We start from the raw sequence: 13,401 nt of genomic DNA, 5'->3' as shown, positions 1-13,401 counted from the left end.
CCTATAAGGGGTCGTTAGGGAAATACAACTGTTTGAAGGTGTCCAAATTGACGTCAGAGGCCTCTGTTAGGGTGCTACCGCACGTGCATGCGCGACACCATTGTGGTTATTTTAACACAGTTGGATAGCCAATGTAACCCTTTCAATGTTTCCAAAAGATTTGAAAAGATTTGGTCACTGCAAAGTGTTTCAAAAGACATGCACATTTACTCCTAAAACGAAAATTGGCGCGTTTCTCAAACACTCCAGGTAGAACCATGTCTTTTCCATTTGCTGGCTTGGAAGTCCTTTTGCTGGAGGGGTGAAAAAGACATTTTTCTTAAATATTAAGCGATGTTAGTGCATGATGGCTCGTTGGAAAGCTCTTGAAATTCTAAGACGTTTGATACCAAATCCGACACACCTATAAGGGGTCGTTAGGGAAATACAACTGTTTGAAGGTGTCCAAATTGACGTCAGAGGCCTCTGTTAGGGTGCTACCGCACGTGCATGCGCGACACCATTGTGGTTATTTTAACACAGTTGGATAGCCAATGTAACCCTTTCAATGTTTCCAAAAGATTTGAAAAGATTTGGTCACTGCAAAGTGTTTCAAAAGACATGCACATTTACTCCTAAAACGAAAATTGGCGCGTTTCTCAAACACTCCAGGTAGAACCATGTCTTTTCCATTTGCTGGCTTGGAAGTCCTTTTGCTGGAGGGGTGAAAAAGACATTTTTCTTAAATATTAAGCGATTTTAGTGCATGATGGCTCGTTGGAAAGCTCTTGAAATTCTAAGACGTTTGATACCAAATCCGACACACCTCTAAGGGGTCGTCAGGGAAATACAACTGTTTGAAGGTGTCCAAATTGACGTCAGAGGCCTCTGTTAGGGTGCTACCGCACGTGCATGCGCGACACCATTGTGGTTATTTTAACACAGTTGGATAGCCAATGTAATTCTTTCAATGTTTCCAAAAGATTTGAAAAGATTTGGTCACTGCAAAGTGTTTCAAAAGACATGCACATTTACTCCTAAAACGAAAATTGGCGCGTTTCTCAAACACTCCAGGTAGAACCATGTCTTTTCCTTTTGCTGGCTTGGAAGTCCTTTTGCTTGAGGGGTGAAAAAGACATTTTTCTTAAATATTAAGCGATTTTAGTGCATGATGGCTCGTTGGAAAGCTCTTGAAATTCTAAGACGTTTGATACCAAATCCGACACACCTATAAGGGGTCGTTAGGGAAATACAACTGTTTGAAGGTGTCCAAATTGACGTCAGAGGCGTCTGTTAGGGTGCTACCGCACGTGCATGCGCGACACCATTGTGGTTATTTTAACACAGTTGGATAGCCAATGTAACCCTCTCAATGTTTCCAAAAGATTTGAAAAGATTTGGTCACTGCAAAGTGTTTCAAAAGACATGCACATTTACTCCTAAAACGAAAATTGGCGCGTTTCTCAAACACTCCAGGTAGAACCATGTCTTTTCCATTTGCTGGCTTGGAAGTCCTTTTGCTGGAGGGGTGAAAAAGACATTTTTCTTAAATATTAAGCGATCTTAGTGCATGATGGCTCGTTGGAAAGCTCTTGAAATTCTAAGACGTTTGATACCAAATCCGACACACCTATAAGGGGTCGTTAGGGAAATACAACTGTTTGAAGGTGTCCAAATTGACGTCAGAGGCGTCTGTTAGGGTGCTACCGCACGTGCATGCGCGACACCATTGTGGTTATTTTAACACAGTTGGATAGCCAATGTAACCCTTTCAATGTTTCCAAAAGATTTGAAAAGATTTGGTCACTGCAAAGTGTTTCAAAAGACATGCACATTTACTCCTAAAACGAAAATTGGCGCGTTTCTCAAACACTCCAGGTAGAACCATGTCTTTTCCATTTGCTGGCTTGGAAGTCCTTTTGCTGGAGGGGTGAAAAAGACATTTTTCTTAAATATTAAGCGATGTTAGTGCATGATGGCTCGTTGGAAAGCTCTTGAAATTCTAAGACGTTTGATACCAAATCCGACACACCTATAAGGGGTCGTTAGGGAAATACAACTGTTTGAAGGTGTCCAAATTGACGTCAGAGGCCTCTGTTAGGGTGCTACCGCACGTGCATGCGCGACACCATTGTGGTTATTTTAACACAGTTGGATAGCCAATGTAACCCTTTCAATGTTTCCAAAAGATTTGAAAAGATTTGGTCACTGCAAAGTGTTACAAAAGACATGCACATTTACTCCTAAAACGAAAATTGGCGCGTTTCTCAAACACTCCAGGTAGAACCATGTCTTTTCCATTTGCTGGCTTGGAAGTCCTTTTGCTGGAGGGGTGAAAAAGACATTTTTCTTAAATATTAAGCGATTTTAGTGCATGATGGCTCGTTGGAAAGCTCTTGAAATTCTAAGACGTTTGATACCAAATCCGACACACCTCTAAGGGGTCGTCAGGGAAATACAACTGTTTGAAGGTGTCCAAATTGACGTCAGAGGCCTCTGTTAGGGTGCTACCGCACGTGCATGCGCGACACCATTGTGGTTATTTTAACACAGTTGGATAGCCAATGTAATTCTTTCAATGTTTCCAAAAGATTTGAAAAGATTTGGTCACTGCAAAGTGTTTCAAAAGACATGCACATTTACTCCTAAAACGAAAATTGGCGCGTTTCTCAAACACTCCAGGTAGAACCATGTCTTTTCCTTTTGCTGGCTTGGAAGTCCTTTTGCTTGAGGGGTGAAAAAGACATTTTTCTTAAATATTAAGCGATTTTAGTGCATGATGGCTCGTTGGAAAGCTCTTGAAATTCTAAGACGTTTGATACCAAATCCGACACACCTATAAGGGGTCGTTAGGGAAATACAACTGTTTGAAGGTGTCCAAATTGACGTCAGAGGCGTCTGTTAGGGTGCTACCGCACGTGCATGCGCGACACCATTGTGGTTATTTTAACACAGTTGGATAGCCAATGTAACCCTCTCAATGTTTCCAAAAGATTTGAAAAGATTTGGTCACTGCAAAGTGTTTCAAAAGACATGCACATTTACTCCTAAAACGAAAATTGGCGCGTTTCTCAAACACTCCAGGTAGAACCATGTCTTTTCCATTTGCTGGCTTGGAAGTCCTTTTGCTGGAGGGGTGAAAAAGACATTTTTCTTAAATATTAAGCGATCTTAGTGCATGATGGCTCGTTGGAAAGCTCTTGAAATTCTAAGACGTTTGATACCAAATCCGACACACCTATAAGGGGTCGTTAGGGAAATACAACTGTTTGAAGGTGTCCAAATTGACGTCAGAGGCGTCTGTTAGGGTGCTACCGCACGTGCATGCGCGACACCATTGTGGTTATTTTAACACAGTTGGATAGCCAATGTAACCCTTTCAATGTTTCCAAAAGATTTGAAAAGATTTGGTCACTGCAAAGTGTTTCAAAAGACATGCACATTTACTCCTAAAACGAAAATTGGCGCGTTTCTCAAACACTCCAGGTAGAACCATGTCTTTTCCATTTGCTGGCTTGGAAGTCCTTTTGCTGGAGGGGTGAAAAAGACATTTTTCTTAAATATTAAGCGATTTTAGTGCATGATGGCTCGTTGGAAAGCTCTAGAAATTCTAAGACGTTTGATACCAAATCCGACACACCTATAAGGGGTCGTTAGGGAAATACAACTGTTTGAAGGTGTCCAAATTGACGTCAGAGGCGTCTGTTAGGGTGCTACCGCACGTGCATGCGCGACACCATTGTGGTTATTTTAACACAGTTGGATAGCCAATGTAACCCTTTCAATGTTTCCAAAAGATTTGAAAAGATTTGGTCAATGCAAAGTGTTTCAAAAGACATGCACATTTACTCCTAAAACGAAAATTGGCGCGTTTCTCAAACACTCCAGGTAGAACCATGTCTTTTCCATTTGCTGGCTTGGAAGTCCTTTTGCTGGAGGGGTGAAAAAGACATTTTTCTTAAATATTAAGCGATTTTAGTGCATGATGGCTCGTTGGAAAGCTCTTGAAATTCTTAGACGTTTGATACCAAATCCGACACACCTCTAAGGGGTCGTCAGGGAAATACAACTGTTTGAAGGTGTCCAAATTGACGTCAGAGGCGTCTGTTAGGGTGCTACCGCACGTGCATGCGCGACACCATTGTGGTTATTTTAACACAGTTGGATAGCCAATGTAATTCTTTCAATGTTTCCAAAAGATTTGAAAAGATTTGGTCACTGCAAAGTGTTTCAAAAGACATGCACATTTACTCCTAAAACGAAAATTGGCGCGTTTCTCAAACACTCCAGGTAGAACCATGTCTTTTCCATTTGCTGGCTTGGAAGTCCTTTTGCTTGAGGGGTGAAAAAGACATTTTTCTTAAATATTAAGCGATTTTAGTGCATGATGGCTCGTTGGAAAGCTCTTGAAATTCTAAGACGTTTGATACCAAATCCGACACACCTATAAGGGGTCGTTAGGGAAATACAACTGTTTGAAGGTGTCCAAATTGACGTCAGAGGCGTCTGTTAGGGTGCTACCGCACGTGCATGCGCGACACCATTGTGGTTATTTTAACACAGTTGGATAGCCAATGTAATTCTTTCAATGTTTCCAAAAGATTTGAAAAGATTTGGTCACTGCAAAGTGTTTCAAAAGACATGCACATTTACTCCTAAAACGAAAATTGGCGCGTTTCTCAAACACTCCAGGTAGAACCATGTCTTTTCCATTTGCTGGCTTGGAAGTCCTTTTGCTGGAGGGGTGAAAAAGACATTTTTCTTAAATATTAAGCGATCTTAGTGCATGATGGCTCGTTGGAAAGCTCTTGAAATTCTAAGACGTTTGATACCAAATCCGACACACCTCTAAGGGGTCGTCAGGGAAATACAACTGTTTGAAGGTGTCCAAATTGACGTCAGAGTCCTCTGTTAGGGTGCTACCGCACGTGCATGCGCGACACCATTGTGGTTATTTTAACACAGTTGGATAGCCAATGTAATTCTTTCAATGTTTCCAAAAGATTTGAAAAGATTTGGTCACTGCAAAGTGTTTCAAAAGACATGCACATTTACTCCTAAAACGAAAATTGGCGCGTTTCTCAAACACTCCAGGTAGAACCATGTCTTTTCCTTTTGCTGGCTTGGAAGTCCTTTTGCTTGAGGGGTGAAAAAGACATTTTTCTTAAATATTAAGCGATTTTAGTGCATGATGACTCGTTGGAAAGCTCTTGAAATTCTAAGACGTTTGATACCAAATCCGACACACCTATAAGGGGTCGTTAGGGAAATACAACTGTTTGAAGGTGTCCAAATTGACGTCAGAGGCGTCTGTTAGGGTGCTACCGCACGTGCATGCGCGACACCATTGTGGTTATTTTAACACAGTTGGATAGCCAATGTAACCCTCTCAATGTTTCCAAAAGATTTGAAAAGATTTGGTCACTGCAAAGTGTTTCAAAAGACATGCACATTTACTCCTAAAACGAAAATTGGCGCGTTTCTCAAACACTCCAGGTAGAACCATGTCTTTTCCATTTGCTGGCTTGGAAGTCCTTTTGCTGGAGGGGTGAAAAAGACATTTTTCTTAAATATTAAGCGATCTTAGTGCATGATGGCTCGTTGGAAAGCTCTAGAAATTCTAAGACGTTTGATACCAAATCCGACACACCTATAAGGGGTCGTTAGGGAAATACAACTGTTTGAAGGTGTCCAAATTGACGTCAGAGGCGTCTGTTAGGGTGCTACCGCACGTGCATGCGCGACACCATTGTGGTTATTTTAACACAGTTGGATAGCCAATGTAACCCTTTCAATGTTTCCAAAAGATTTGAAAAGATTTGGTCAATGCAAAGTGTTTCAAAAGACATGCACATTTACTCCTAAAACGAAAATTGGCGCGTTTCTCAAACACTCCAGGTAGAACCATGTCTTTTCCATTTGCTGGCTTGGAAGTCCTTTTGCTGGAGGGGTGAAAAAGACATTTTTCTTAAATATTAAGCGATTTTAGTGCATGATGGCTCGTTGGAAAGCTCTTGAAATTCTTAGACGTTTGATACCAAATCCGACACACCTCTAAGGGGTCGTCAGGGAAATACAACTGTTTGAAGGTGTCCAAATTGACGTCAGAGTCCTCTGTTAGGGTGCTACCGCACGTGCATGCGCGACACCATTGTGGTTATTTTAACACAGTTGGATAGCCAATGTAATTCTTTCAATGTTTCCAAAAGATTTGAAAAGATTTGGTCACTGCAAAGTGTTTCAAAAGACATGCACATTTACTCCTAAAACGAAAATTGGCGCGTTTCTCAAACACTCCAGGTAGAACCATGTCTTTTCCATTTGCTGGCTTGGAAGTCCTTTTGCTGGAGGGGTGAAAAAGACATTTTTCTTAAATATTAAGCGATCTTAGTGCATGATGGCTCGTTGGAAAGCTCTTGAAATTCTAAGACGTTTGATACCAAATCCGACACACCTATAAGGGGTCGTTAGGGAAATACAACTGTTTGAAGGTGTCCAAATTGACGTCAGAGGCGTCTGTTAGGGTGCTACCGCACGTGCATGCGCGACACCATTGTGGTTATTTTAACACAGTTGGATAGCCAATGTAACCCTTTCAATGTTTCCAAAAGATTTGAAAAGATTTGGTCAATGCAAAGTGTTTCAAAAGACATGCACATTTACTCCTAAAACGAAAATTGGCGCGTTTCTCAAACACTCCAGGTAGAACCATGTCTTTTCCATTTGCTGGCTTGGAAGTCCTTTTGCTGGAGGGGTGAAAAAGACATTTTTCTTAAATATTAAGCGATCTTAGTGCATGATGGCTCGTTGGAAAGCTCTTGAAATTCTAAGACGTTTGATACCAAATCCGACACACCTATAAGGGGTCGTTAGGGAAATACAACTGTTTGAAGGTGTCCAAATTGACGTCAGAGGCGTCTGTTAGGGTGCTACCGCACGTGCATGCGCGACACCATTGTGGTTATTTTAACACAGTTGGATAGCCAATGTAACCCTTTCAATGTTTCCAAAAGATTTGAAAAGATTTGGTCAATGCAAAGTGTTTCAAAAGACATGCACATTTACTCCTAAAACGAAAATTGGCGCGTTTCTCAAACACTCCAGGTAGAACCATGTCTTTTCCATTTGCTGGCTTGGAAGTCCTTTTGCTGGAGGGGTGAAAAAGACATTTTTCTTAAATATTAAGCGATCTTAGTGCATGATGGCTCGTTGGAAAGCTCTTGAAATTCTAAGACGTTTGATACCAAATCCGACACACCTATAAGGGGTCGTTAGGGAAATACAACTGTTTGAAGGTGTCCAAATTGACGTCAGAGGCGTCTGTTAGGGTGCTACCGCACGTGCATGCGCGACACCATTGTGGTTATTTTAACACAGTTGGATAGCCAATGTAACCCTCTCAATGTTTCCAAAAGATTTGAAAAGATTTGGTCAATGCAAAGTGTTTCAAAAGACATGCACATTTACTCCTAAAACGAAAATTGGCGCGTTTCTCAAACACTCCAGGTAGAACCATGTCTTTTCCATTTGCTGGCTTGGAAGTCCTTTTGCTGGAGGGGTGAAAAAGACATTTTTCTTAAATATTAAGCGATCTTAGTGCATGATGGCTCGTTGGAAAGCTCTTGAAATTCTAAGACGTTTGATACCAAATCCGACACACCTATAAGGGGTCGTTAGGGAAATACAACTGTTTGAAGGTGTCCAAATTGACGTCAGAGGCGTCTGTTAGGGTGCTACCGCACGTGCATGCGCGACACCATTGTGGTTATTTTAACACAGTTGGATAGCCAATGTAACCCTTTCAATGTTTCCAAAAGATTTGAAAAGATTTGGTCAATGCAAAGTGTTTCAAAAGACATGCACATTTACTCCTAAAACGAAAATTGGCGCGTTTCTCAAACACTCCAGGTAGAACCATGTCTTTTCCATTTGCTGGCTTGGAAGTCCTTTTGCTGGAGGGGTGAAAAAGACATTTTTCTTAAATATTAAGCGATCTTAGTGCATGATGGCTCGTTGGAAAGCTCTTGAAATTCTAAGACGTTTGATACCAAATCCGACACACCTATAAGGGGTCGTTAGGGAAATACAACTGTTTGAAGGTGTCCAAATTGACGTCAGAGGCGTCTGTTAGGGTGCTACCGCACGTGCATGCGCGACACCATTGTGGTTATTTTAACACAGTTGGATAGCCAATGTAACCCTCTCAATGTTTCCAAAAGATTTGAAAAGATTTGGTCACTGCAAAGTGTTTCAAAAGACATGCACATTTACTCCTAAAACGAAAATTGGCGCGTTTCTCAAACACTCCAGGTAGAACCATGTCTTTTCCATTTGCTGGCTTGGAAGTCCTTTTGCTGGAGGGGTGAAAAAGACATTTTTCTTAAATATTAAGCGATCTTAGTGCATGATGGCTCGTTGGAAAGCTCTAGAAATTCTAAGACGTTTGATACCAAATCCGACACACCTATAAGGGGTCGTTAGGGAAATACAACTGTTTGAAGGTGTCCAAATTGACGTCAGAGGCGTCTGTTAGGGTGCTACCGCACGTGCATGCGCGACACCATTGTGGTTATTTTAACACAGTTGGATAGCCAATGTAACCCTTTCAATGTTTCCAAAAGATTTGAAAAGATTTGGTCAATGCAAAGTGTTTCAAAAGACATGCACATTTACTCCTAAAACGAAAATTGGCGCGTTTCTCAAACACTCCAGGTAGAACCATGTCTTTTCCATTTGTTGGCTTGGAAGTCCTTTTGCTGGAGGGGTGAAAAAGACATTTTTCTTAAATATTAAGCGATTTTAGTGCATGATGGCTCGTTGGAAAGCTCTTGAAATTCTAAGACGTTTGATACCAAATCCGACACACCTCTAAGGGGTCGTCAGGGAAATACAACTGTTTGAAGGTGTCCAAATTGACGTCAGAGTCCTCTGTTAGGGTGCTACCGCACGTGCATGCGCGACACCATTGTGGTTATTTTAACACAGTTGGATAGCCAATGTAATTCTTTCAATGTTTCCAAAAGATTTGAAAAGATTTGGTCAATGCAAAGTGTTTCAAAAGACATGCACATTTACTCCTAAAACGAAAATTGGCGCGTTTCTCAAACACTCCAGGTAGAACCATGTCTTTTCCATTTGCTGGCTTGGAAGTCCTTTTGCTGGAGGGGTGAAAAAGACATTTTTCTTAAATATTAAGCGATTTTAGTGCATGATGGCTCGTTGGAAAGCTCTTGAAATTCTAAGACGTTTGATACCAAATCCGACACACCTATAAGGGGTCGTTAGGGAAATACAACTGTTTGAAGGTGTCCAAATTGACGTCAGAGGCCTCTGTTAGGGTGCTACCGCACGTGCATGCGCGACACCATTGTGGTTATTTTAACACAGTTGGATAGCCAATGTAATTCTTTCAATGTTTCCAAAAGATTTGAAAAGATTTGGTCACTGCAAAGTGTTTCAAAAGACATGCACATTTACTCCTAAAACGAAAATTGGCGCGTTTCTCAAACACTCCAGGTAGAACCATGTCTTTTCCATTTGCTGGCTTGGAAGTCCTTTTGCTGGAGGGGTGAAAAAGACATTTTTCTTAAATATTAAGCGATCTTAGTGCATGATGGCTCGTTGGAAAGCTCTTGAAATTCTAAGACGTTTGATACCAAATCCGACACACCTATAAGGGGTCGTTAGGGAAATACAACTGTTTGAAGGTGTCCAAATTGACGTCAGAGGCGTCTGTTAGGGTGCTACCGCACGTGCATGCGCGACACCATTGTGGTTATTTTAACACAGTTGGATAGCCAATGTAACCCTTTCAATGTTTCCAAAAGATTTGAAAAGATTTGGTCAATGCAAAGTGTTTCAAAAGACATGCACATTTACTCCTAAAACGAAAATTGGCGCGTTTCTCAAACACTCCAGGTAGAACCATGTCTTTTCCATTTGCTGGCTTGGAAGTCCTTTTGCTGGAGGGGTGAAAAAGACATTTTTCTTAAATATTAAGCGATCTTAGTGCATGATGGCTCGTTGGAAAGCTCTTGAAATTCTAAGACGTTTGATACCAAATCCGACACACCTATAAGGGGTCGTTAGGGAAATACAACTGTTTGAAGGTGTCCAAATTGACGTCAGAGGCGTCTGTTAGGGTGCTACCGCACGTGCATGCGCGACACCATTGTGGTTATTTTAACACAGTTGGATAGCCAATGTAACCCTCTCAATGTTTCCAAAAGATTTGAAAAGATTTGGTCACTGCAAAGTGTTTCAAAAGACATGCACATTTACTCCTAAAACGAAAATTGGCGCGTTTCTCAAACACTCCAGGTAGAACCATGTCTTTTCCATTTGCTGGCTTGGAAGTCCTTTTGCTGGAGGGGTGAAAAAGACATTTTTCTTAAATATTAAGCGATCTTAGTGCATGATGGCTCGTTGGAAAGCTCTTGAAATTCTAAGACGTTTGATACCAAATCCGACACACCTATAAGGGGTCGTTAGGGAAATACAACTGTTTGAAGGTGTCCAAATTGACGTCAGAGGCGTCTGTTAGGGTGCTACCGCACGTGCATGCGCGACACCATTGTGGTTATTTTAACACAGTTGGATAGCCAATGTAACCCTTTCAATGTTTCCAAAAGATTTGAAAAGATTTGGTCAATGCAAAGTGTTTCAAAAGACATGCACATTTACTCCTAAAACGAAAATTGGCGCGTTTCTCAAACACTCCAGGTAGAACCATGTCTTTTCCATTTGTTGGCTTGGAAGTCCTTTTGCTGGAGGGGTGAAAAAGACATTTTTCTTAAATATTAAGCGATTTTAGTGCATGATGGCTCGTTGGAAAGCTCTTGAAATTCTAAGACGTTTGATACCAAATCCGACACACCTCTAAGGGGTCGTCAGGGAAATACAACTGTTTGAAGGTGTCCAAATTGACGTCAGAGTCCTCTGTTAGGGTGCTACCGCACGTGCATGCGCGACACCATTGTGGTTATTTTAACACAGTTGGATAGCCAATGTAATTCTTTCAATGTTTCCAAAAGATTTGAAAAGATTTGGTCACTGCAAAGTGTTTCAAAAGACATGCACATTTACTCCTAAAACGAAAATTGGCGCGTTTCTCAAACACTCCAGGTAGAACCATGTCTTTTCCATTTGCTGGCTTGGAAGTCCTTTTGCTGGAGGGGTGAAAAAGACATTTTTCTTAAATATTAAGCGATCTTAGTGCATGATGGCTCGTTGGAAAGCTCTTGAAATTCTAAGACGTTTGATACCAAATCCGACACACCTATAAGGGGTCGTTAGGGAAATACAACTGTTTGAAGGTGTCCAAATTGACGTCAGAGGCGTCTGTTAGGGTGCTACCGCACGTGCATGCGCGACACCATTGTGGTTATTTTAACACAGTTGGATAGCCAATGTAACCCTTTCAATGTTTCCAAAAGATTTGAAAAGATTTGGTCAATGCAAAGTGTTACAAAAGACATGCACATTTACTCCTAAAACGAAAATTGGCGCGTTTCTCAAACACTCCAGGTAGAACCATGTCTTTTCCATTTGCTGGCTTGGAAGTCCTTTTGCTGGAGGGGTGAAAAAGACATTTTTCTTAAATATTAAGCGATTTTAGTGCATGATGGCTCGTTGGAAAGCTCTTGAAATTCTAAGACGTTTGATACCAAATCCGACACACCTATAAGGGGTCGTTAGGGAAATACAACTGTTTGAAGGTGTCCAAATTGACGTCAGAGGCCTCTGTTAGGGTGCTACCGCACGTGCATGCGCGACACCATTGTGGTTATTTTAACACAGTTGGATAGCCAATGTAACCCTCTCAATGTTTCCAAAAGATTTGAAAAGATTTGGTCACTGCAAAGTGTTTCAAAAGACATGCACATTTACTCCTAAAACGAAAATTGGCGCGTTTCTCAAACACTCCAGGTAGAACCATGTCTTTTCCATTTGCTGGCTTGGAAGTCCTTTTGCTGGAGGGGTGAAAAAGACATTTTTCTTAAATATTAAGCGATCTTAGTGCATGATGGCTCGTTGGAAAGCTCTAGAAATTCTAAGACGTTTGATACCAAATCCGACACACCTATAAGGGGTCGTTAGGGAAATACAACTGTTTGAAGGTGTCCAAATTGACGTCAGAGGCGTCTGTTAGGGTGCTACCGCACGTGCATGCGCGACACCATTGTGGTTATTTTAACACAGTTGGATAGCCAATGTAACCCTTTCAATGTTTCCAAAAGATTTGAAAAGATTTGGTCACTGCAAAGTGTTTCAAAAGACATGCACATTTACTCCTAAAACGAAAATTGGCGCGTTTCTCAAACACTCCAGGTAGAACCATGTCTTTTCCATTTGTTGGCTTGGAAGTCCTTTTGCTGGAGGGGTGAAAAAGACATTTTTCTTAAATATTAAGCGATTTTAGTGCATGATGGCTCGTTGGAAAGCTCTTGAAATTCTAAGACGTTTGATACCAAATCCGACACACCTCTAAGGGGTCGTCAGGGAAATACAACTGTTTGAAGGTGTCCAAATTGACGTCAGAGTCCTCTGTTAGGGTGCTACCGCACGTGCATGCGCGACACCATTGTGGTTATTTTAACACAGTTGGATAGCCAATGTAATTCTTTCAATGTTTCCAAAAGATTTGAAAAGATTTGGTCACTGCAAAGTGTTTCAAAAGACATGCACATTTACTCCTAAAACGAAAATTGGCGCGTTTCTCAAACACTCCAGGTAGAACCATGTCTTTTCCATTTGCTGGCTTGGAAGTCCTTTTGCTGGAGGGGTGAAAAAGACATTTTTCTTAAATATTAAGCGATTTTAGTGCATGATGGCTCGTTGGAAAGCTCTTGAAATTCTAAGACGTTTGATACCAAATCCGACACACCTATAAGGGGTCGTTAGGGAAATACAACTGTTTGAAGGTGTCCAAATTGACGTCAGAGGCCTCTGTTAGGGTGCTACCGCACGTGCATGCGCGACACCATTGTGGTTATTTTAACACAGTTGGATAGCCAATGTAACCCTTTCAATGTTTCCAAAAGATTTGAAAAGATTTGGTCACTGCAAAGTGTTTCAAAAGACATGCACATTTACTCCTAAAACGAAAATTGGCGCGTTTCTCAAACACTCCAGGTAGAACCATGTCTTTTCCATTTGCTGGCTTGGAAGTCCTTTTGCTGGAGGGGTGAAAAAGACATTTTTCTTAAATATTAAGCGATCTTAGTGCATGATGGCTCGTTGGAAAGCTCTTGAAATTCTAAGACGTTTGATACCAAATCCGACACACCTATAAGGGGTCGTTAGGGAAATACAACTGTTTGAAGGTGTCCAAATTGACGTCAGAGGCCTCTGTTAGGGTGCTACCGCACATGCATGCGCGACACCATTGTGGTTATTTTAACACAGTTGGATAGCCAATGT

The sequence above is a fragment of the Haliotis rufescens genome, unplaced genomic scaffold, assembly GCF_023055435.1.
Source record: "Haliotis rufescens isolate VD_foot unplaced genomic scaffold, xgHalRufe1.0.p SCAF_16, whole genome shotgun sequence".
NCBI classification, from domain to species: Eukaryota; Metazoa; Mollusca; class Gastropoda; order Lepetellida; family Haliotidae; genus Haliotis; species Haliotis rufescens.
Note: the sequence above shows the minus strand (reverse complement) of the source record.